Raw genomic sequence first — 26,654 nt, forward strand, 5'->3', positions numbered from 1 at the left:
GGATACACACACACACACACACACACACACACACACACACACACACACACACACACACACACAACCCATTTCCCCCCAAATCAACCATAAGTTCAGATGCTCAACGGTTGTTACATTCCAGAGCCCAACTCAAGAAAGGACTTGATTTACGAATGCATCTACAGTTACAGCTGTTTGAGAAAGCATGCAAGATTGAGCAAAATTGGCAAAAACGGGGTGATTTGATTGACCAATGTCAAGTCCTAGATCCTAAGTCCTAGAGATCAGAAACACCCCCTTTCCCTGAAACACACACACACTGGTCCCCTGTTGTGACCACTTTCCCAAGCATTTCTGTGCAGCCAGACCTTTGATTATTTTGTGCCACAGGGGTCACAATAATATGCCCCCTCTCTGATTGTCCGTCTGTGACCCCTTCCCCATGGGTTACTGCAGCCAGTGTTGCCAGCACTGCCAATACCTGGAAGGGGGTACCCCACAGGAATCTCCACCGACTAGGTACAAGGTCATCAAGGTTCTCATTGGCAGCTTTGAGAATTTCTTTGTATATTATGCCCTCCCATCAGGGTGCTCTGGCTTTATAGGACCAACCCTGCCAGGCATGCTCCGAATCTTAAGGGGCCTGTGCTGCTCTAATAGGTCTTTGTCCACATTCCTGTTTCTGTTTTGGCTTCATATAGGCAACTTACAGTAAGCCCACAAAACAGATAAGGACTTCTCTTTAGTGTATGGGTGTCTGGGGTATAGGGTTGGGGACCATACCATCATGATAGGATAATAAATACATTAATATTTTAAGATGTATAACCCTCATCTGAACAACATTGAAAGCTCTCTCTCGCATACCCTGCTCACAGATACACATTGGTTCCGGGATATGCAACAGTTTCCTTACTCACTCACTTAATGTCATGCTTTTCCAAACACAAAAACACACACCACACCTTCCATCACACATCCACACATCTCCACCATGTTGATTGAGTACTTTTGTGTTCCAGTTCATTATATTTGAAGATGAATTATTTTGCTAGATTTCCTTTCTTCTAATCCTGTCTTGTCCACTTATAAAATGCATTAAATGGAAAGTTAAATAATTATTATTTTACAACATGCTCTATCTTGAATGGTATAGTGTAGTTGTAGTTTATTTAACATTTGTTTAATTGTATTGCTTTTTTATCTATTTAAAAATATATATTACAATCCCTACCATGGCTAGAATTTGGTGTTCCATTATTCGACTCATTTATGAGAACTTTTACATTTTTAGAATAGCAATGGACTGGTCTTTGTGTCACGGAACATTTGGTTGTCAATATACAGTTGATCGACTACGAGAGCTACACGCTTCCCTTTTAATCTATTCTGCTTGAAGATTGGACACATAAATTTGCCCTGTTCTGCAATCTCCCTCGGGAACTGATCACTCATGCCTATTTTGGTGCGAGCGAGTATTTTACACAGGCTTTTAACAATTTTTTTTTTTAAAGAAAGCAAATTTGGCAACGATTGGGCACTCATAACTCTGTCCTAGTTGTCCGAAAGAGTGTACATGTTCGGGTTGGATTTTATCGACAGCATCGATTGGGATTTGCAGAGCTGTAAGAAATAATTCATTCACTAATCTTTCAGGAACTTCTCATTCTCTTTCTTGAATACCAGAAAGTATTCGATTTTCTGTCATAGATCTGGTCTGTATATCAAGGAATGCTTCTCTCTGAAAGATGTTCTCCTTTTTAAGTTCAATAATGTCTGTTTCAATTGTATTGACTGTCACTTTTAGCTTGTTTCTTTATCCATTGTCACAGCTTTATCGTCAGTCATTTCGAGGCCTGCCTTCAACTCCTTTACATCTTTACTTACTAATTCAAGTATGCCAAGTTTGAGCGACCCGGGAAAGAGGCTGCCCGGAAGTTACTCCAGCTTCGGCAGGACACCCTCAGTGCGGCAGACTATGAGGTGGAGTTCCGCACGCTAGCTGCGGAGTGTACCTGGAACCGGAAGCGCTGTTCGACACGGTCCTGTATGAATTATCGGCGAAGGTAAAGGATGAGCTGGCAGCCTGAGAACTACCGACAGATCTCGACTCACTCATCGCTTTAACCATCTGGATCGATGGTCATCTACGGGAAGGTAGGAGGGAGAAGAGGTTCGATTGCGGTTCCTATCGCTCACTCAGGGATCTCACCTTGCAGCTAATAAACTCCGGAAGTCCCCGAAAGGATCCGTGTTTAATCGAGTCCCTTCAAGAGCCTCCGGAGACTGCCGATTAACCTCTTCCCGAGCCAAGGCAGCTCGGCAGGGCTAGGCTGCCTCCAGCTGATCGCATACGCAGACTTGAGACTCAGAGTTTCCTGTAATGTGGTACTGCCGGTCATTTTGTGTCAAATTGTCCCTTCAAGAGTGCTAGCTCATGCGTTGGAGTGAGTACACTGGTGGGTCTGAAAGATAATGGTTCTTCTCCCCTTACTCGCCCCCTTCTCTATGCCACCCTGCTGTGGGGCGACCAGTCCAAGTCTCTCCAGGTACTCATCGACTCGGGGGCCGATGTGAGTCTCATGGATGTTACCCTGGCGTCTGAGCTGTGCATCCCCACTCAACCCCTCTCCATTCCCATGGGTGTTAGATCGCTGGATGGGCGCTTTATAGACCGTGTCACCCACCAGACCACCCCCGTCAGCCTATGCGTGTCTGGGAACCACAGCGAGGCCATCCAGTTCCTGCTGGTTGAGTCTCCACAGGTTCCTGTGATATTGGGATTCTCTTGGCTCCAGCGACACAATCCCTCCATTGACTGGCTACTGGTGCCATCGTGGGCTGGAGCCCAGTCCTGCCACACTCATTGCCTAAAGTCAGCTCTGACTGCCCTGTGATGTCTTCCTGGGGGCTTGGAAATTGCCCTGGACCTCTCCGCCAGTTCTGCAGAGTACCAGGAGGTGTTCAGTATGGCCCGGGCCACTTCGCTTCTGCAGCACCGACCGGTATCCAGGAAGGTCAAGTCTGAGGCACTGGCAAGTTGCTATAGGGCCGTGGCTATACCCCCAGAAGCCAAGACCTGTCTCCCCAGCTCAAGACCATTAGCCCCTCTGCTGTTCATCCACTGTTGATCTGTACCCTCCGTATTTTTCTACCTTTTCTGTGTTGAGTCAAAACCATGTCTAACTGTCTCTTGTCTTCTGTTTCTAGGCCGATCTCTCCCGCCGTGTCATCGATGGCCAGCCAGCGTACACGGTGAAACACCTCCTGAGGGTTCGACCACGGGCAGGGGTTTCCAGTACCTGGATGACTGGGAGGGTTATGGCCCACACCCTGATCTGTTTCCCCTGTCCTTGTGCATGTTTCCATCCCCCTCCAGGTATCACCCATCTTCCCTATCTTCCCCTGTGTATTTATACTTGTGTTATCTGTCTGTTTGTTGCCAGTTTGTCTTGTTCGTTCAAGCTAACCAGCGTTTTTCCTGTCAGCTCCTATCGTTTCCGCCCACCTGACCCCTCTGCCTGACCCTGAGCCTGCCTGCCGTCATGTACTTTTGCCTTACCCTGGATCTTCGACCCCTGCCTGGTTTGACCTGTCTTGCCTGCCCCTGTCGCTACAATAAACAGTGTTACTTTGACAGTCTGCATCTGGGTCTTACCTTAATTCCTGATAATTTGGAGATTATCTTTCTGATATAAGCGACCAATATTGTAAACTCAATGCCCGCTTTGCTAATAATATTTTCAGAATGCTCAAAAATCTCAGGATATAACTTTTGTGGAAATAATTAAATAATGGCAATAGGAAAAAGAAAATAATCACAATCTACAGTAAGCGGACCACTAACAATATTGAATACCTAGGATGCTTAATAAGTGACAACAAACACAGTGCCGTGAAAGTATTTGCCCCATTTCTGATTGTCTCTATTTTTGATACTGAATGTTATCATATCTTCAACCAAAAGCTAATATTAGATAAAGGAATACATTTACAAATAACAAAGCATTTCTAACTCTTGGAAGATCCTCCATCATTAACACAATGAAATATCGAATAATTGTATTATTGAAATATTGAAATTGCTTTGGTGAGCAAGGAAAAACACATTGATACAATGTAAGGCCAAGTGGCAAACAATAAAGCAGGCACCAGAGATAGGGGTGTGAGCATGCAGGCCAGGGCAAATGAGACGTAGTCATTGTTTGTGTGTGTCTGTAAGTTGTTGTTGTCCGTATGTGTATGTTTGTATATGGAGTGGAGGAAAAAAAGAAGAGAACCTGAAAGCACTTCAACAGGAGCCTGTTAACAACTAAATAATAGACATAGCTAACAATTGCAGACTCATAAATTGCAGACTTTGTTTCATCGTGACTTCCACCTAGTAAGATTCGACTGGTTATGATTAATAAGATATTTTGATACACCTCTACTCGTTTGGAATGATACAGTGTAGGAAGCGGAACGTGTAGAAAGTGAAACCAATCCTTTTCCAATCATCCGTTATTGATCAAGCCACGGTAACATTTGGCTAGATTATTCATGTATCACCACTGCCTGTACCAGGGGCATTGAATTCTGATCTGTTCAGTTCCCAACATATCCCAGAGAGGTGACTCCAGGTCTAATTCATTAACAGGCAGCCACCCGTTAGACTGCCAGGTCTAGTGTACCTTGCCCTGGGAGGACAACTCATCAGCATTAGGGGCTGTGTGTGTGCGTGTGCGTGTGTGTGACTGGTGCATGCATCATGATCTAAGGCTTCCAGTGGCTTACTTCCATTTCATCTCATGTCTGCTGCCCCGCCACAATAACAACAATCCCTCTAAGTATTTCATTAAGAAGTTAAAGATGCCATATCCCAGAGGCATCTAGAGTCTCTGAGCCGGCTACCTCCCGTCATACATAAAAAAAATCCTAATCTGCTATTGTGTGGAACGAATAAATTAATGTCTACAGTACGCCATTACTTATTCAGTGCTAAGCCCTGGCTGTGATGCTGTGATCACATTAGTAACAATTAAGCGTGGCCAGGTCAGTCAGACAGTTACTCTGGCCTCTTGAGCACCAGGATACTTTGCAGCATGCAACAAGTGATAACTCACTTGTTTTCAACCAGTTTAGAAAGTTAGAGGTTTAATTGAAGATGAAAGAAAACTGGTCTCTAAATGCTTCATCGAATGTATAGTAGTAGGGATGATAGCTTTATAACTAGGTAAAGCTCCGCCTTATCTCAGCTCACTGGTGACGATAACAACACCCACCCGTAGCACGTGTTCCAGCAGGTATATATCACTGGTCATCCCAAAAGTCAACACCTCCTTTAGCCGCCTTTACTTCCAGTTCTCTGCTGCCAATGACTGGAACGAATTGCAAAAATTACTGAAGCTGGAGACTTATATTTCCCTCACTATCCGAGCAGCTAACCGATCGCTGCAGCTGTACATAGCCCATCTGTAAATAGCCCATCCAACTACCTACCTCATCCCCATATTTACTTTTATGCTCTTTTACACACCAGTATTTCTACTTGCACATCATCATTCTACTTGCACATCTATCACTCCAGTGTTCATTTGCTAAATTGTAATTACTTGCTATTATGGCCTATTTATTGCCTTACCTCATGCCATTTCTTCAGACTTTCTTTTTTAATTGTGTTATTGACTGTACGCTTGTTCATTCCATGTGTAACTCTGTGTTGTTGTTTGTGTCGCACTGCTTTGCTTTATCTTGGCCAGGTCGCAGTTGTAAATGAGAACTTGTTCTCAACTAGCCTACCTGGTTAAATAAAGGTGAAATACATTTTTTTTTAAATAACAAACCAGTGCTTTTTCACTCATCTCCTTTACTGAGGGATGCATCGAAAAGTCAATACTGTGCATGTCAACACAATATACATGCTGACTTCCAAACCATAAATACTGAATGATAAACCATAGCTTTATGGATTATGCTGTTTTACCTTAAATTCAAGCGGTGGTTCTCCTGTGTTCGATGTCTAATCTTGCACCTGTCAACACACAAAGAGAGGAGAGGTGTTATAGTCAGACAAAACACACACACACACACACACACACACACACACACACACACACACACACACACACACACACACACACTATCCCCCTACACATGAGCTCTCTGTCAGCCAGGTTAAAGAACATGCATACTACGCCAGCACCCTCCTGCTGTTGGAATAAACAAAGTAGTGAAGACAATCCTTCTCTCAACATGAAAAGAGAAATCCTCATTTACTTTCCTCGCCTTGTCTCATCCTCAGGGCCTTTCCTCACCTACTGGGAGATGAAGCGACAGTCTTTGCAACTTGTGTTGTCAGCTGTAAGGAATTGCAAATATGCCAAAATTGCTTCATTTTCGCTCTCCGACAGCTATTCAGTTTTATTATACACTGAGGACGGCAGCAGGGTTAGATCTGAAATACGACATGGTGCTGATGATACCTATCTCAGTGTTCCTAAAAGAAAGGCCCTTGGCCACAAGGGCATCCGTCCACTTTGTACTATTGTGCCCCACACACACACACACGCACAAAAGCAAACCCACAGACACAGGCACACACACTCTTTACTATTTCTCTGCTGTCCCAGTCCTGGAGGAAGAGAACGATGCAGATAATCCTGTTTTAGGTCGTTCTGTTTTATATATGTTTGTGAGAGAAAGGGATTTTAAATGTAATTCATACTGCTTCCTGGTGTTCATTGAGCAGGTCAGCAAAGCTAATAAATAATGATAGTCATTTTGAGCAAACAGAAATGCATAGTATTAATTCAAACACCAAATGCATTACACTTCAAACTATCATACATAACAGATTGTTTTGGGGGGAAATGTGTCACTTTGCCAGCAGTATGACTATAAGGAGAAGGTAAATGGGATCTCTACAATACTACTTGTGGCTGGTCTCTGTGTGAATCATTGCTGGCTTCTTGTAATTTGTTATCTTTTGGAGATCCCATTTTCAATTTGTTGATGCAGCAGATAGATTCCCCCACAGCATCCATTTATCACCTGACATGGAAAACCTGTTTTGTCGTTTTCCACCAACAAAAAAATGGGTAGCGGGAGGGGTGCGGGGGGGGGGGGGGGGGGGATAAAAGCTGTTATTAACTGTATTTTTTAAAGGTTTCCTCAAAAAATATTGAAACCGTTAGTTCCGCAACTGGAGTTTTAAAACCTTGACTATGACATATCAAGTTCAACCTCAGAATGCATAACGAAATGAAAATGAAAAGCCACTCAATGTGACAACTTCTCGTGCTAGTGAAAAACTATTTTTTAGATAATGAAAATGCGTCATGCCTCAATACACAAATGATTATATGCATAATAATTTACTGGATAAATGGAGCATTTTAATTTAAGATACATTTTTCATCCTAGAAACAAAGGATCTTTTGGGCTGGCTGATGGGATAATTGCAAGCTGAAAGAGCCATTGTTAGCGGTTCAAAGCTCTCTGAGTATCTTAGACTTTTGACGCAAGCTTTTATTTCAGAAACTACTAACTGAAATAATGAATTCAACACAGGTTGCAAAATCCATTACACTCACCAACTTGCTTGCTGAATTAGGAGAGACTGCACAGTACAGCAGCAGTGTGTTGTATTCTAAGCATTTACAGTAGGAGGGAAAAAAACACAGTCTATTGAACCATAGAAGAAAATCCTTTTAGTCCAAGAATAGGCTTAATATATCGGCTTTATTTACATAAACTTGCTATTTTGTCATTTGATCTTTCAATTGTCTTTGACGTTTTCTTGGTTTATTGCTGTGTGCAACAGGCTATACGCTAGCTATCACTGCATACAAAAATGTCACAGGGATACAAATACATGTTTTATGCAAGGCCAGGCCAAGCATTTCTTGTTAGACATGTATTAGTAATTAATTTTATGTAGCTATTAGCCTAGTCCATGAGATATGGAAGGAAACAAAATAGTTGCTGAAGGGTGTTTACAGAGCTAAGCTAGTTAAGCGAATCCTCAGTTAATCAGGATGCCAACTCTCACAGAGCAGCACCAGGTATGATTAACCTGAACCCAGCAGACCACAGGCCCTTTCCACAGTCATTAATCTGGACTTTGCCAGTTCCCAGCAGGACAGGCCAAGGGTGGGGAAAAAAATTGGCTGTGCATATCTATAACTATCTGACATTCCTGCATGACAAATAAGAAATAAGATAACTGATTAAAATCCATAAATCAATATCTAAGCACAGGTCTCTTCAAATTAGAGCCCTGGAGTTAGAGGCAACAACATAAGCCAATTTCTAGCGGAGTGATAGGGACCAAAAAAAAAAAAAACGAATTCATTGATGGAAAATGTATCTGCACAATGAAATGTTACACTTGCTCTAACTTTAGAGGTGAATAAAAAGCAGACATGTTTCAGCTTTTAAAGGAGTCTTCACCCCAGGAGCAGAGACTTTTATTTTTACCTCTCTGCCATACGCAAGGATCTTCTAAGTGCTTTTATCTCTTGCATTTCATTGAGTGGCAGGGTTCAATGAAGCACAGTTCATTTGTCAGAAAGCAGCAAATAGTGAACTAGCAATGGGCTACATATCAAAACCCAAGAATGTATACCCTAAAACCCATCCTAAAGGAACATGTTTGACCTGCCAAGTCCATTCAGTTAGTTATTTATTTTCTTAAAACGCACCACATTAGCAACACCTTAAAATAAGCCCATGCACTCCATGCTGGGCGCTACGAGCAGTGTTTTTCCCATGCTTTCAACTAGTAAATGTATCCATCAAAGTCAGCGTAAAAGAACTGACAGTTCAAGTAATGTGCTGTGGGCAAGCCACATCTGATTAAGAGGTTTTTAATGGCGTTATGGCCCGTGGCAAGCACAACAACTGCCTTCTGGAGGCATAAAAGCCCCATTCCCTCACTGGAAATATCCCAAATGCTACAGACGTAGGACCTTAATTGTATCACGCTGTTGCAGAAGAACAGGACATTTTAAACTTGTAGAGTATTTGAGATTTAAAAATTTCAGACTTGATTTTCCCTTACGAGAAATACATCAACTAATAGAAATGTCAATTCATTATAAACCACATAATAATTCACATTTCATGTTGTTGCAGGATAATTTCCCCAACTGGCTCAAATTAAGATCCCACATCTGTATACACCCACCAAGCGATGCACCTGAATTTATTTTATTTTTCTGCACATCAGAGATTGGTTTGGTTTTGAGAATGTTTCCCTGCTTGCAACCTCAATCTACAATACTCAAGAAAAAGGTTTATATAATTGTTGAGACTGTGAGAAGGTTACTTAGCCTAGTAGTTAAGAGCATTGGGCAAATAACCGAAAGGTCACTGGTTCAAGCCGGCAAGGTGTCAAAATCTGCCGTTCTGCCTTTGAGCAAGGTAGTTAACCCGCAACAACAACTTCTCCACAGGCGCCAGTGACGTCGATTAAGGCAGTCCCCTGCACCTCTCTGATTCAGAGACGTTGGGTTAAATGCGGAAGACACATTTCAGTTGAATGCATTCAGTTGTGCAACTTTCTAGGTATCTCCCATTCCTGGTGAATTCTTTAAAGAACATTCTATTGCAAATAAAATTATGTTATCTTCCTTCGAAACTCTTCTGAAAATCGAGGACAGTTTAATTTGAATTCTTGAATTTGAATCTATATATAAGATTGGCTACACTTCCAGGATTACAAGCTAGCTAGATAGTTACCTTGGAGGTTTCTCAGATGACCTGATAAGAATCTGAGGAAGATATGTCATTTGTTGTAACTTGTCACTGATCTTAAAATCACGTCTCAGCAGACATTTAAAAAAACATATGTATACTATTATATATTTTTTTTTGCAGTGGCAGCAACGATTAAATTAATATATGGGAAAACACTGACCCCTCAGCCCCCACTCTCTCCTTGAACTGCAGCAGAGACGTGTGGGCAGCAGAGAGGTGTGGGGAGCAAAGAGCTGTAGGGAGCTTAGAGGTGTGGGGAGCAGAGAGGTGTGGGGAGCATAGACGTGTGGGGAGCAGAGACGTGTGGGGAGCAGAGAGGTGTGGGGAGCAGAAAGGTGTTGGGAGCAGAGAGGTTTGGGATGGGAGGTGAGGACAGGAGGCCAGTCTTAGATTTCCTCCAGATTGACACAGAAAGGGTGAGAGTGTGAGAGAGAGTGAAATTGCACTCCTCAATCAATTCCTATTGACCCTTATTGCAGTAGGGAAGGGATTATGAATATGCCTTCCTCTGATATAAAAAGTAGTATTTTTGTTGTTGTTGTTGCTGACCCCTGTCTGTTATACCGTACCATATGTGTTATTACACATTTCTGCCCTCTGTAAACAAGTAAGATGTCCTGTCAATTAACATTGTGAGAATTGTTTGGGTCAGCAATAGGCCAGTTCATTACTTGAGTAGCCTTAGGAATGAGTGATTGGGTAAGATAATTGGAAACTCTAACACAATCAATTTAGCCTTTAATATTTATTTGTACAGCTTTCTTAACCCACAAAGGCACCTCAAATCTCTGATTAATTTCAAATGCCTTTTTTTTTGTCTTCCATAGATATTTAGCAATTGATTTCAGATTGGATGCTGTCATACAATCTTCATGGATTCGGTTCCCAGTTCTACTGTCTTGTTCAAATAGTCAAGTCTCAAATGACCGAACACAGGCATACATGACATTCTTTGCCAAACTCATTTTTAGATTTGTGAGTTACAAAGATCAGTAGCCACCGACCTGAGGGTTGGAGGAAGTACATGTGGAGGACATTAGAGGAAATAAGGTGGATTTATGTGTAGTGTTCAAGATCCACAACCAATATGCCGAAAGTAATTCCTTCCTGTGCTTCAGAATATTTCCTGCATGACTCACTCAATTAATTAAGCAAATCAACTCTGGCATTACAAGCTCTCTGCGTTCTATATATAACTTATGCATCTGGGATGGAAATGCAAATGCAACAGACTATTTCTTGTGGTGAAGCTGTATAGGAAGTTCTGGTTATGATATGTTCTTAAAGTGTGTTGAAAAGTTTGCATGCTTAAAGAAACCAATTTTTTAATAAGATGATTTGCTGAGAAAATAATCTCTCAATATTCTGCTGAGCAGGCTACCCCAGTTGGGACCTATGCAGCTACACTCACATCAGGCCTTTGTTCTACCAGTCAGCTTGGTAGTGTCATGACAACGGCACAGGCAGACTTCTGAAGGCTCCTGTCACAACTGTCACACGCACTCCTATCACTTCAGAGACGACATTGCCTCTCTGGAGGCAGTATGGCGCACAACCAAATTGATTTCTGTATGCTCATAGAGAGAGTTCTGACCGACAATGTGTTAGCCTGCAAATATCTGACCTTTGGATTACAGTGTATAAACCAAGACAGCTCAAAGAGGTTTATCTTGATTTCTGCTTGGACGAGGCAGCGATAGATAGATGTGATAGAGCTTTATGTTCTGTATGTTCTGTATGCCTCCCCACAGGCAATATTCCACTTAATCAGTGTCCAGGACAAGGCTATTGGCTGTGATGTCAAAGTGGGTGACGAAGCCAACCAACCCCCTGGTGGTATCTATACTAAAAGTTGACTGTGCTGGCCTGGCTGTCACATCTGGATTGGCAAATTGGACTAGCTTGTAGAACTGGCTAGGATCTGATCAATGCATTGGGATTCATTGGGCCGTTGGGCTGTGTGGAGGGGGAGCATGGGAAGCATTGATGGTGTTGCCTGCCCTTGAACACATGCTGTCTCTAAACAGAGATCAGTTGGCCCAGTTTTGTCTGTGGATGTAGCGCAGAGAACGGATGTGTATCAGGGGAACTGCTGGTGAATCAGTCCTAACATCAGCCTCATTCCTCAAAGGGGGGAGATGAACACTGGAACACCAGGAATTTGCATTGTGGAAAAGAAACAGGCAAGTTAGTATTTGGTTGGACGGTGTATACCATGTGTATCCCATTCATACGTCTAATGAAACTTTACATTTGACTTTATGCACTCTGGCCTTGTACCATAACACGTTCTCTGTTAATGAAAAAACACTATGAACTAGACTGTTTTTTTAAATGTGTTATCAGATGAGAATTCCACCTCACGGACCATCAATGTGCACTTGTGAATGAGCAATACCATATAACTAACAACTCAGAGAGCATCACTTGATATAACGGAAATTGCTCATTGAAACTATGCTTGTTTCATTAAGAATCATGTGATGAAATAAGTCTTTTTTCATCTAGTATCTCATGGTGTTTATTTTTACCTTGGTAAAAAATATGTTACAAGTTACCTTTTGTTGGATACAAACTAAAGGAAACATGGACACCTGTAGTTCTATTGGATATTGAGCTTTCTTCACATTTAACGAGTTGTACTTACATGGTGAGACCCAACAACAATACTCCAGTTTATTGGGAAGATGCTGTCCTCGAAACTACTGGCAAAGTCACAGTTATGAAATCATCTTTAAAATCAATGTTCATTAAACTTCTAATTCAAGACAACCACAGAGGATATACAGTGCCTTGCGAAAGTATTCGGCCCCCTTGAACTTTGCGACCTTTTGCCACATTTCAGGCTTCAAACATAAAGATATAAAACTGTATTTTTTTGTGAAGAATCAACAACAAGCGGGACACAATCATGAAGTGGAACGACATTTATTGGATATTTCAAACTTTTTTAACAAATCAAAAACTGAAAAATTGGGCGTGCAAAATTATTCAGCCCCCTTAAGTTAATACTTTGTAGCGCCACCTTTTGCTGCGATTACAGCTGTAAGTCGCTTGGGGTATGTCTCTATCAGTTTTGCACATCGAGAGACTGACATTTTTTCCCATTCCTCCTTGCAAAACAGCTCGAGCTCAGTGAGGTTGGATGGAGAGCATTTGTGAACAGCAGTTTTCAGTTCTTTCCACAGATTCTTGATTGGATTCAGGTCTGGACTTTGACTTGGCCATTCTAACACCTGGATATGTTTATTTTTTAACCATTCCATTGTAGATTTTGCTTTATGTTTTGGATCATTGTCTTGTTGGAAGACAAATCTCCGTCCCAGTCTCAGGTCTTTTGCAGACTCCATCAGGTTTTGGTCCTGTATTTGGCTCCATCCATCTTCCCATCAATTTTAACCATCTTCCCTGGCCCTTCTGAAGAAAAGCAGGCCCAAACCATGATGCTGCCACCACCATGTTTGACAGAGGGGATGGTTTGTTCAGGGTGATGAGCTGTGTTGCTTTTACGCCAAACATAACGTCTTGCATTGTTGCCAAAAAGTTCAATTTCTGTTTCATCTGACCAGAGCACCTTCTTCCACATGTTTGGTGTGTCTCCCAGGTGGCTTGTGGCAAACTTAAACAACACTTTTTATGGATATCTTTAAGAAATGGCTTTCTTCTTGCCACTCTTCCATAAAGGCCAGATTTGTGCAATATACGACTGATTGTTGTCCTATGGACAGAGTCTCCCACTTCAGCTGTAGATCTCTGCAGTTCATCCAGAGTGATCATGGGCCTCTTGGCTGCATCTCTGATCAGTCTTCTCCTTGTATGAGCTAAAAGTTTAGAGGGACGGCCAGGTCTTGGTAGATTTGCAGTGGTCTGATACTCCTTCCATTTCAATATTATCGCTTGCACAGTGCTCCTTGGGATGTTTAAAGCTTGGGAAATATTTTTGTATCCAAATCCGGCTTTAAACTTCTTCACAACAGTATCTCGGACCTGCCTGGTGTGTTCCTTGTTCTTCATGATGCTCTCTGCGCTTTTAACGGACCTCTGAGACTATCACAGTGTAGGTGCATTTATACGGAGACTTGATTACACACAGGTGGATTGTATTTATCATCATTAGTCATTTAGGTCAACATTGGATCATTCAGAGATCCTCACTGAACTTCTGGAGAGAGTTTGCTGCACTGAAAGTAAAGGGGCTGAATAATTTTGCACGCCCAATTTTTCAGTTTTTGATTTGTTAAAAAAGTTTGAAATATCCAATAAATGTCGTTCCACCTCATGATTGTGTCCCACTTGTTGTTGATTCTTCACAAAAAAATACAGTTTTATATCTTTATGTTTGAAGCCTGAAATGTGGCAAAAGGTCGCAAAGTTCAAGGTGGCCGAATACTTTCGCAAGGCACTGTATTATTTGCTTTTAAATATAAGTTTTGTTTTGACTCCCTGCTTAGAATGAGGGCTCAAATAGGCACACAGAGAACCAAATCATAAGAATAAGTCACTTTGGCGAAAATGAGAAGCTGGCTTTGTACTGTATGTAAAATATCCCACAGATGGACCCTGTAAGCATATGGCTCTGCTGTAGACAAGACTATCATCTGCAAAGTTGACAGTGAGAATTAGGATTTTACATGGGGAGGATAATACTTTGTTATCGCACAACCAAATTTGTTGGCACAGTAGATTTTTAAATCAATGGATTATTCCATTTGGGAGTCAGTTACTGCTAAGGTCAAAAGTGATCGAAAGTCATTTTCACTGGGGGCTGTTTTCCATACAGTGTGAAATACTCACCCGAATGACCATGGAAACTCTGAGCCCTCAAACTTTGCCTGAAAGTTATATGAGAATATAAGTTACATGAGAACATATCAAAACAGATCTGCTGACTCATTAGCTACTCCAACATGCTGCATTGTAAATCATTGCTTTAATTTCCACTTTCCATGTTGCTTTAATGAATGCAAATAATCAGAGAGTTCTACATGTACTTCAGGTAGAAACTTAGCCTGGTCCCATATCTCTTGCATGGCAATTCCATTAGGAGTTGGTATGAGAGCAGAAACAGACTGGCATCCAGGCTATAGAAATGTTCAAGGGGTGACAAGAACTCCGGGCAACTGTCACCAGCAGAGGGAGTAGACTACAACCATAATAAAGTTCACAAAGCCAGGGAACAAAAGGGTAAAAAGCCATCATCCCTTTCTCACATGTTGAAGTCTGGACATGAGCTCACCAGAGAAAACAAGCTTGTTTGGACAATCAACTCCATACCACAGCTACATAAAGCATCGAAGCATCCATTCAGCTGTTGTCCTGTGTCTATCAACCCTCTTTCAAAATGGCCTTCTGGGAACTAAATTGTTTTGCCTTTTCTAGATTAGTGTGCACCCATTTTATCCAGAACACTATATATTCGTAGTCATGGCAAATTTCTAGAATTTTATAACAATAATAATAATATAATAATAATAATATATAATGTAATACAAAGCTATAATTTCAAACTGATAATTTCCATTTCCGAAAGAGATACTCAATGGACTATCTAATCTGAACCCTTATGTTGTCTTAACCCTTATGTTGTCTTAACCCTTATGTTGTCCTAACCCTTATGTTGTTCTGAACCCTTATGTTGTCTTAACCCTTATGTTGTCTTAACCCTTATGTGGTCTTAACGGTCAGAAATGACCCGCCACTATGTTTAACAGCAGAGAAAACCCCCTAAATGATATATTTTCAACTTGAAATGTTATTACTTTTCCAAGAGTGACCCAAACATTGGAAAAAGTGAAGCATCTCCTTTGTTCATATTCCCATGAAAGCTGTACACCACCAGGTTACAAAGATTGTCTTGGGGTCATTTTTGACCCGGCAGTTATAAAATAATTTACACACCACAAAGACACACACACACACACACACACACACACAGAAATTTAGATTGTGTGCTCCTGATTGAACTAAAACGTTTTGTGCATGTGCAGCATCTCCCCTCCACGACCCCTCCACGACCCCACACATGACTCAAGTACATAGACAAAATAAAAACAATTTCAGAAAAAATGAACAACATTTCAGACAAACAATTGTTTACTAATGGGGAATGTAGTCAGAGGCTACAAAGGTGCTGCAGATGACAGTCCCCCCAGTTCTCTCTTTGCTGAAGCCATGAGTGCACGTTTCAGTGCCCAACAGGTCGTAGATCAGATTTTTTCAGATGTCCATGAGGAACAAGAGAACAGCGATTTAGAAGAGAAAATGTATCTGAAGAAGAAGATGGGGAAGAATACAACCCAGAGCACGATGGAGAAGAAATCCCCCAAGCTGAAAGAGACATTTTTGTCAAAGAACAGCAAAATAACATGGTCCTTGTGACAACCAGGGTTGGATGGCAGCACAACAAGTCATAAGGGTGACCCCAGGGCCCACAAGACATCCAGTTGCCCATGCTCAGGACATCGCCTCAACATTCTACATGTTCATCACACCAGCCATCGAAAAAATCATTCTGGAGATGACAAATTTGGAGGGTGTCCGTAAATATGGTGCCAACTGGAAAAGGATGGATGAGATTGACCTGCATGCCTACATAGGGCTGCTAATCTTAGTGGGTGTGTATATATCCCGAGGCAAAGCTACATGTAGTCTCTGGGATGCAGAGAGTTTAAGGGTGATTTTCCGTGCCATGATGCCACTGAAAGTCTTTCACACTTTCTCAAGAATGCTACGATTTGATAACGTGAGTCAAGACCTCCAAGACGTGTTAGAGACAAACTGGCGGCCATAAGAGAGGTCTGGGAGAAGTGGGTGGAGCGTCTGCCATTCCTCTACAACCCTGGCCTGAAGTAACAGTGGAGGAGCAACTGGTTAAATTCAGAGGTACATTTTTATTTTCATATCTGTAATGTAAGTGATTTTCACTGTTCCTTTCATTATGTATTGCTGTAATATCATTGATTTATGTGATTTTCTGTGACACTGATACTAATTACTGATAGTAATCTCTTTTGTCAAAAGGTCGCTGTCCTTTCCGGCAGTATATTCCCAGCAAGAGAGAGGGCTTCTCATCAAAGTTTGCCTTCACCCCCACCACCAATCTAGTGTCTTACCTCCCAAAGAGGAACAAGAATGTGTTCCTCCTGAGCACACTGCACAAAACGGCTGAGATCAGTGATCGTGAGGACAGGAAGCCAGCCATCATCCTGGACTACAACCACAACAAAGGAGGCGTGGATTACCTGGACAAGGTGATTGGAACTTACAGCTGCAGGAGGATGACTGCGCATAACATCATTGGTGTGTCCTCATACAAAAAAAAAAGTCACTTGTAACACAACAAATACAAAGAAGGGAAGGGAGCGAGTGAAAGCTGTTCAGGGGACTGATTCTTGTCCTGATCCACCTGTCTGCAGCGGCAGGCAAGAGCAGGAGATGCCAGTTCTGCCCCCCAAAGAAGTACTGTAAGACAATACTATGTGCTACACATGTAAGAAATACATCTGCAAAGTCCATGGACACACACTTGCATACTGTCCTACATGTGCTAATTAGAGCTGATTGATTTATGTTCTTCACATTTTTGTTTTGTATCTATTATCTTATATTATAATGATTTATTTTTGTTGTTTGTACACCTTGTGGGTGGGGGCAATGGTTCAGAAAATGGGAGAAGACTAGTATTTTGTAGTTGAGTTCCTCATTGTACAGTATATAAGAATGTATCACCATGTTGCCTAAAACGTTCAAGACTGTTATTGTTTCCCTTCAATAAAATGCATTCAAACTACTTTCTGCGCATTTCTGCTACTTTCTTAGGCTATAGAAGTGCCATCTCTGGCTAAAGAAATCATGTTTACACCGATGTACCTTTTGTACGAGTACCTTTAGCAATAATAATAATAAAGACTGCATTTAATAATAATAATAATAATAATAATAATAATAATAAACCAATTAGGACAGGTGTGTTGTAATAAAAACGAGTGGTGTCCACTGATTAAATGCAGTCTTTCTGCATTGTGAACAGTGAAAATCCAGATATTCACAACGTTTGTGATGAACGACAGGTTGTTTCTTCAATTAAGCTACTTTAAATTAGGGCTTTAGTGAAGACGGGTCATTTTTTTACCCTCAGGACAAGGAGAGTATACCGAATGTTAAGACTACACAAGGGTTAGAAACATGTGTAATCCATTGCATAGAAATCAACACATTTCTCACAGGGACCGTAACAGTGTAAAAACAGTGACCTAGTTGACACTGTCAGTGTGTAGTGTCTGCATTGTCACTACTTCTGAGGTGCTCCTATGTATGTGATCAAGAGGAATATGTTATGTCTATGAAAACGCTTGATTGATTTTCTTATTACAGTACAACGAACGGATCACTTTTAATACATTTTGTTTTGTTTTGTCACTAAGACATGAAGTAAAAGATAATATCCAACAAGTCACATCAATTGCTTTAAGGGTGTTAGGATAGAATATACATATAAATGACCATAATTCACACTATGCTAGTTAACCCTATGATAAGTATCTTCAGTTTGAATATAAATTGTGTTTTGTCTCTACGCTACCGTGTACTCTGTCAGCTATTCTCTAATGTTCATATGCTCTTATGCACACCTGTCAACCCAATCGTGCCATCATAATTGAAAGTCTAAGAAAACTCAACATTATACATTTCATTTTCTTACGAGAACAATATGCCTATGTGAAAGTTTATAAATGAGTGTTCTAGATTGAAGTTCCTTTACAGCATGATAATCTAAATGATGTTTGAGAGGATAGAGGGAAAAGGAGAAAATAGAATATGATAGATGAACTAAGTGGTTTACTTGTATACCACTAACAGGAAAATTATTTGTCTAAAACATTATGCGCATAATTCACTGGTACATTGCAGCTGATGGACTGAAACATATCACATTGGTTTAATGTGAAACTTAACCAAGAGAAGTAAACACATTCTGATAAATGCTCTGTTCAGTGTGACATTAATTAAATAAGTCAATGAAAGTCCATCATGTGAAAAACGTTCATTAATGTTCTTAACTAGATAATGATAGCTTCCTCAATGTCGTGCAGCAAAGTAGGTAATTGGTTTTCATGGACTGAGACTTTGAATTTACTTTATCACGAGGAGGAGACTAACAAAATGCAATGACGTGGAGAATAATTAGTCTCATGGCTGGATTGGAATTCAACCATGTCAACATTCAATCACTTTATTCAATGTGATCTATTCATAATTTCCTTCTACGGATTATTAAATATGTATTAAAAATTTTTACTTTCCACAACAAGAATCATGACTGTGCATTTTAGTTATATGATTACATTTTTCACTTTTTCAATGATAACGTCTTGGATTCACATAAATCATTTTTTATACAATCACAGCATTCACAATATCCTATAATAACCTATGGTGGCATCACGATGACAAATGAAATATATGCAGTGCCAGGACGGCGGAAAATGTGTACAATGTTCTCTAATTCTACAGAAGTGGGGATAGTCTAGTCTACAGTGTTCCTCCTTCATTTGAAGAGATTAGGATTCCATTTGAATTGAGAGTGCTTAACGTTCAGCAGTGTCCCCAGTTCTCTTTCACAAGTTCACATTTTTACGGGCAAACATAGACATTCCGTGGTAACTGCGAGCTTTTGCTGTCTATTCAATGGCAGAGGAATTGTATTTCAGGCTATTGACCTCTGCAAGCCATTTAATAACTATGGGGAAGAGACTGTGGCAACAACTGAATTGAAGTGCTAATATGGTCTGTACTGTGTGTTTGCTGGTCTAAACAGTTAGGCAAAGGTCATATCAACTGAGATTAAAAGTAAAAGAAAATCTGAAAATGTGATGTAATTCAACTAAAATGGATGGCACATATTGTGTAGACACCTTTCCCTCACAATACAGCATGGAGACATGCCGGTATGCATGTTGTGACTACTACTCATTGCATTGATAGGAATGCATCGTGAGACTGATCACAGAAAGTTCTGTACTTTGACCCAAGCTTGAGTGCGTTCCAATTGGGACTGCTTTGGGTTTGTGTGAACCAAAGCTTCTTATTACTCCACTACCTGCTCTTCCTCAACCCAGTGCTCCTGACTCTACACCCTCTACAACGCCACCAACCCAGACAACCATCAACAGCATCTATCATGTAGACAGAAGTGCTGAGTGGCTATTACTCCTCAGCAGCCCTCATAAAACCAGGCAATTAAATGCTATTCGCCCATTCTACTTTGGCTAAGCCCCAAATGGCATCCTATTCCCTATGTAGTGCACAACTTTTGACCAAGGACCTGGCTCTGGTCAAACGTTGCGCACTACATAGAGAATAGGGTTCCATTTGGGATGCATTCTTTGTCTCAGAGCAGAGACCCCTAGTCGCTCTGCTTTGAAATGGAGATGGAGAATTAAAGACTGTGACAGTTCCTGTGAAATTGGAGCTGATGAAGTACCTCTCACCAGGGCCACGGACTGCATCACTTTCACTAAGGAAGGAATGGGCATCCTACAAGGAAATTATAGGTACTCAATGTGTCCTCTCAGAGTATTTTTCACTCTAGATGGAGGCCTCTTTAATACTGTATATTAAGTTATAACATGTAAGTGCTATATATAGGGTAGTTATCTGATTCAGTGGACATCTCAATGGTATTGGCCACTCTAGGTGTAGGCCTCTGTGAGGTACAGTACTGTAAGTACTGTAAGGAAAGATACAGTATATCTGTGCTGTATGTAGGGTAGTTACGGAGTCAATTGTAGCCTGGCCCATGCTAGAGTCTCAGAAGTACCCAAACACAAAGGGCTATCCCTCTCTGACTGTGTCCCACTATTTAACATTGCCAACTGGGCAGCAGTGGGTTTCTCCCCTGTCACAATGGGAAAAAGGTCTCATTCATAAAGGCCACCCTGACATTCCCAGACAACTAAAAATAAACCACCAATCAAGCAGGAGATGTAGGTACACAATGCAGCAGACAATGATGAGCAGAGAGCTCCAGCTGAAAGTACAAATGCCTCTGTCTCATTAGGCAGGCAAATCACATAAAGTCTCGTCTTTACCTCTTCCTATATGTACATATCTACCTCAAGTACCTTGTATCCCTGCACATTGTTATGGTGTTGGTACTCGCTGTGTATATCGTCATTCTTGTCTATTTTATTCCAACATAGTGTTGTTTTTATTTTTATTATTTTTATATTTGCATCGTTGAGTAATGGTAAGTAAGCATTTCACGGTAAAGTCTACACCTGTTGTACTCAAGGCGAGTGACAAATACGATTTGATTTGATTTGCAACCATATTCAGTTGTTGTACACTCCTTCTCCAGGTTATGTGGAGCTGACAGTCAGTCACATTAGAATCTCAGTCATCGAAGGTATTCCGTTATTCAAAACCACCCAGAGAGAGGGGTCGGAACAAATCATTTGTTATGGTATTATTCACGTCTACACTTACAGTATGTATGTATACAGTTTTCTATTGTAGCTACACATACTGCAGGTCCTGGAAAACAATAATACATGACTATTATCAAAATACACCCTACACAGGATCCACAACCCACCAAAAATGAACAATCTTTCAAAATAAAAAACAACACATTCAAGAATAATGCATTCATTTAAGAATACATCCTCTAGGAAAAGGACAATTGCGAGTCACAGTGACTTGATTCACAATCGTGTATCAATGATTGGAGGAAGCCAATTCATCTATTTGTTCAATGACTAACCATCCTGCTGTCGACCATACTGGGATTGAGCTGAGGAAACTTCACCCTCTGCACTTTTAACATGTGATCTATCACTCTCACAAACAGCCAGAGTGGCACTCGCCTCTGATGAACACTTCCAGCCAGCTCTGTTAGCTCAAGATACAAATGCAATAATAGTGATCAAAACAAATTATATCTCAAGTATGTACAGTATGATGCATTGATGCAATGTTTGATCCAAAAGTGGCTAATTGGTCATTGGTAATGGACCAGATGCCGTGCCATCACAACCATAACCTTTCCTAGGGATTTGTTTGGACTAGAGGACATCAGTGTGATTTTTCCAGATGACAACAAGCACTTTACCAATTCTGGCCTGAGCCATCGAGCTATCTGGATGTGCAAGGCAAGCACACACATAGTTGCATGGCAGATCAATGTCTCAGAGTAGGTCCCAAATGGCACCCTACTCCCTACATAGTGCACTAATTTTGACCAGAGCCCTATTGTACCTGGTCGAAAGTAGTGCACAATATAAAGAACAGGGTGTTATTTGGGATGTACACTCACAGTCTGGGTGCAGACATGGCCCAAGCAAAAAGCACAGGGTTCCTTCGCAGTGCACCAGGATCAGTGGCATTCAAGTCATACAATACGTCTTTAGAATACCCCAAATCAATTCACATTTGCAACAATCAAGGGCCGGTTCCTATCTGGAGTAATTAGACTTGCCGAATTAAATAAAAATAAATCAAATATAAATTAGAAAGGCCAACACAGATGGGGGGAGGGAGAACAGGGATGTGTCCCAAGTTAATTGGCTTATTAAAATGTTTTAATTTAGCGAAAAGCTAAATTGCGTATACAAGTACAAACAAAAAACAAACAAATCATAAATGGTGAGAGTAATGGAACTGGAAGGGAAGATGGAGCAACAGGGAAGCAGCTCTGATGGCAATGAGACCAGAAGAAGCATTGATGGTCTGATTATCAGATGAGCGGAGAAGGGAGCCGGTCAGAGTAGAGAGCCAGTCAGGCCCATAGCCTCAGCAGTACATCTGGGTGCCCCCTCATGTCCTCTGAGCTGGTGATGGTTAGCTTGGATGGCTAGTCACTCCTCTAGTCACTCCTCTAACACTAGCCCCCCTACTCCTCTGTGGCTCAGTTGGTAGAGAATGGTGCTTGCAATGCCAGGATAGTGGGTTTCATTCCCGGGACCACCTGTACTCAAAATATATGCATGCATGGCTGTAAGTCGCTTTGGATAAAAGTGTCTGATAAATGGCATGTACAGTATTATGGGCAAAAGTAGTGCAATGTCCAGGGAATAATAATTGATTTCAGTGTCAACCTACTGATGACCGTATCAAACATACCATTGGTAATAGCAATAGCTGGAATGGCTGCAAGGCAATACCTATGTGGGCACTGTGCTCGGTGTAATGTCTGTGTCTGCACTATCCATTGTGTGAGAAACCTTGCCTGCCTCGGGCTAACACTTTTATTATTGGGAGAGTGTTTTAGAATCAGTTTCCATCACAATGGAGAACAGAATCTACTACTGCGCTTACTTGAAATTAGGTCTGTGCACTAGCCATACAGTATTGAATCGAATTGCTCAACATTCTTTGAACAGATTGGATAAAAGAGCAAACTAATCCTTCTTGGAGTCACTATAGCCATGAATATGTGTTACAGAGGACCAATGTATTTTCAAGGTTAATACCACCAATTGTGCTACCGCTGAGAGTGAGGTACCCACTACAATGGGGGAGTGGACTAATAATACTGGTCAGTTTCATGCTGGCTAGCCATGCCTGAGACAAAATATCTGGTTATGGTCCATAGGTATTACAGGTCGTATAGTCAGAAGTGAATCCATGCATTCACTGAGAGTTGATCATGTTTACCTCCTCTCAAATGTAGCCGATGATGACAGAGCCAATAAATCATCTGCTAATATCAGTTTCAAACAAGTTCTTTTCCCCATTCACGAATAACATTACAAGTGTTTGGCTACATTGACCTAAGCTAGTCATCAGTGTAAATTACACCATCATCAACTGAAATAAATCTGCTACTCTCACATATCCTTAAAGTATGTCCTCAGTTTTAAGTAGTTGAATTACAATGAACAGAGGTAGCCATTATCAGCAATGAGTGACAACAGGAACAACAGGGAAACAGAAAGGAATGGAAAGAAGTCAAAAACAAGGTTTTTGTAGAACATAGAAGACCAGCCTTGCCTCAGTCAGTGCTGAGATCCTGAGAGCCTCCATCTACAGTCTGTGCTGCCAATCCTCCTGAGTGCTTTAACCTGCTCTTGAAGTCACAAAGCTCTGTGATCACATTTCTCTTTGAGTGATGATATATTTCCCTCCCTCCTCTTTTACAAGGTCAGTTCTCAGCTTGAATGAAATATTTATTTAATACTAAAACGGATAGCACAACACACAACACATTCAAACAAGTGCTTTCAGAGTGGAGTGAAGGAGTGAAGAGAGATACGGTGATGTCAAAGCATGTACACTACCGTTCAAAAGTTTGGGCTCACTTAGAAATGTCCTTGTTTTTGAAAGAAAAGCTATTTTTTGTTCATTAAAATAGCATCAAATTGAATAGAAATGCAGTGTAGACATTGTTAATGTTATAAATGACTATTGTAGCTGGAAACGGCAGATTTTGTATGGAATATCTACATATGCGTACACTGGCCCATCATCAGCAACCATCCCTCCTGTGTTCCAATGGCACGTTGTGTTAGCTAATCCAAGTTTATCAGTTTAAAAGGCTTATTGATCATTAGAAAATCTTTTGCAATTATGTTAGCACAGCTGAAAACTGTTGTGCTGATTAAAGAAGCAATAAAACTGGCCTTCTTTAGACTAGTTGAGTATCTGGAACATCAGCATTTGTGGGTTCGCTTACAGGCTCAAAATGGCTAGAAACAAAGACCTTTCCTCCGAATTTCGTCAGTCTATTCTTGTTCTGAGAAATGAAGTTTATTCCATATGAGAAATTGCCAAGAAACGGAAGATCTCGTACAACGCTGTGTACTATTCCCTTCACAGAACAGTTCAAACTGGCTCTAACCAGAATAGAAAGAGGAGTGGGAGGCCCCGGTGCACAACTGAGCAAGAGGACAAGTACATTAGAGTGTCAAGTCCTCAACTGGCAGCTTCATTAAAGAGTACCCGCAAAACACTAGTCTCAATATCAACAGTGAAGAGGTGACTCCGGGATGCTTGTCTTCTAGGCAGAGTTACAAAGAAAAAGCCATATCTCAGACTGGCCAATAAAAATAAAATATTAAGATGGGCAAAAGAACACAGACACTGGACAGAGGAAATCTGCCTACAAGGCCAGCATCCCGGAGTCGCTTCTACACTGTTGACGTTGAGACTGTTGTTTTGCCACCAGGGTCTGCCGGTATAACTGCTAAACTGCTTGCTGATTGTACACTTTACTGCATGATTGTAGCGGGTTTACTAACACATTAGTTCTACTATATCTGTTGACTAGCATCGTTAGCTAATGACATTGTTAGTGGTTATGATATGAAGATTTGGCTTGGAAAGTTTTTTTTCACCTGGTCACAGACAGCTGATGTGTTGTCCACTGAAGTCCACAAGCTAAGGGAAAAGGTGAGAGGACGAACATGCGCAGATGCAAGAAGGAATTATACAACAAGCAAAATGTGCATGCTGTTTGCATGTGGCTGCTGTGAAAGTGAACTGGGTGTTTTCATTCTGCCGATTCTGTTGAAAAATGTTTCTTAAATAGAAACAAATGGAACTAAATAGGGATAAACTAATTTGCAACTGTTCGACTAATGATTACATCCTAGATCAGCAAGAGTGTGCAAGGCGGTATTGAATGTGCCATTGACTGTCACCTGGATTACTCAAATTTTTCTCTCGAACTGTGTACCCATATTGAAAACTTTAATTCATAGGCTAGGTTGTAGCAACCTCATGGTGGGTATAGGGAACATTTGAGTACCATGTATTGGCCTAAAACTATAGATGTTACATTGACCTGGGTGAATGGAATATGAATGACAGTCATCCAATATGCTATAATAGAAATAAGGCCATGCTCATAAAAAAAAACATTGTCCTCCCTCATTTTAAACGTCACCGACTGCCACTGGTTTCTACTGCAGCTAAGACTAGGCCTAAATGCTAAACAGCATGACTATGGATTACCCCTTTTCCAGCTCTAAACCAAGTCTAATTCTCCCCTTACATGGACTAAAAAAGAGTCTACCAGAACAGCCTAAACCAACTGCTTGTACATACAGGACACAACAAACAAACTGAGATGGAGCACATTGCAAAATGGTGTTCAACATGAGCTGAGAGAAAAGGACAGCATTTATCCCTTTGCACCTCAACCCTGCCCACACTGATTAACCAATAAGAATGAGCATTTAATTAGAATAACTTTACTTTGTTAATTAGACCAGGTAACACTATGGAAAACATGATTTATGTGAATTGCATTCATTAGTTTAAATGACCATGTTTAGTCATGTACACTTTAGTTAAAAAGACAAGAGTTACATCAAAGAAAACATGTTTAGAATTACTACTCAGGGAGACTGAAAGCATGGGTGAACTACACACGAATGATCTAATTCACCACATATGGCTTAAACCTGAGCAACCAACTCCTTAGCACACAATTAAGGTCAGAAACACCTAAACTGGTAAATAGCTATGCATGGCAATGGACTGGTGCACTTTATACAAACCACACACAAATGGTGAAGAGGCCAGTCTAAGGCTGCCTCATCACAATCCCTTTGAGAATGGCTAAGTCATTAATTACACTTTGGACTGTGTATCAATACACCCAGACACTAAAAAGATACAGGCATCCTTCCTTACTCAGTTGCCAGAGAGAAAGGAAACCGCTCAAGGATTTCCCCATGAGGCCAATGGTGACTTTAAAACAGTTACAGAGTTTTATGGCTGTGATAGGAAAAAAAACTAAGGATGGATCCACAACATTGTAGTTACTCCACAATACTAACCTAATTTACAGAGTGAAAAGAAGAACGCTTGTACAGAATACAAATATTCCAGAACGTGCATCCTGTTTGCAGTAAAGCACTAAAGTAAAATGTGCATACAATGTGGCAAATAAATACACTTTATGTCCTGAATACAAACCATCACTGAGT

At 41.0% G+C, this 26,654-nt stretch overlaps 1 protein-coding gene across 3 annotated transcripts in view; it reads right to left on the minus strand.

The window, feature by feature from the left end:
* The window catches only part of tnr (tenascin R (restrictin, janusin)), a 159,007-nt gene that overhangs the window by 83,657 nt on the left and 48,696 nt on the right, over positions 1-26,654 (minus strand). For all 3 annotated transcript variants that reach the window (XM_021589506.2, XM_021589507.2, XM_021589505.2), the window contains exon 2: positions 5,945-5,992. The gene's annotated coding sequence lies outside the window, so the exon portion shown is untranslated. The remainder of the gene's footprint in view (positions 1-5,944; positions 5,993-26,654) is intronic.

This window comes from Oncorhynchus mykiss, chromosome 28 (assembly GCF_013265735.2).
Source record: "Oncorhynchus mykiss isolate Arlee chromosome 28, USDA_OmykA_1.1, whole genome shotgun sequence".
NCBI lineage: Eukaryota > Metazoa > Chordata > Actinopteri > Salmoniformes > Salmonidae > Oncorhynchus > Oncorhynchus mykiss.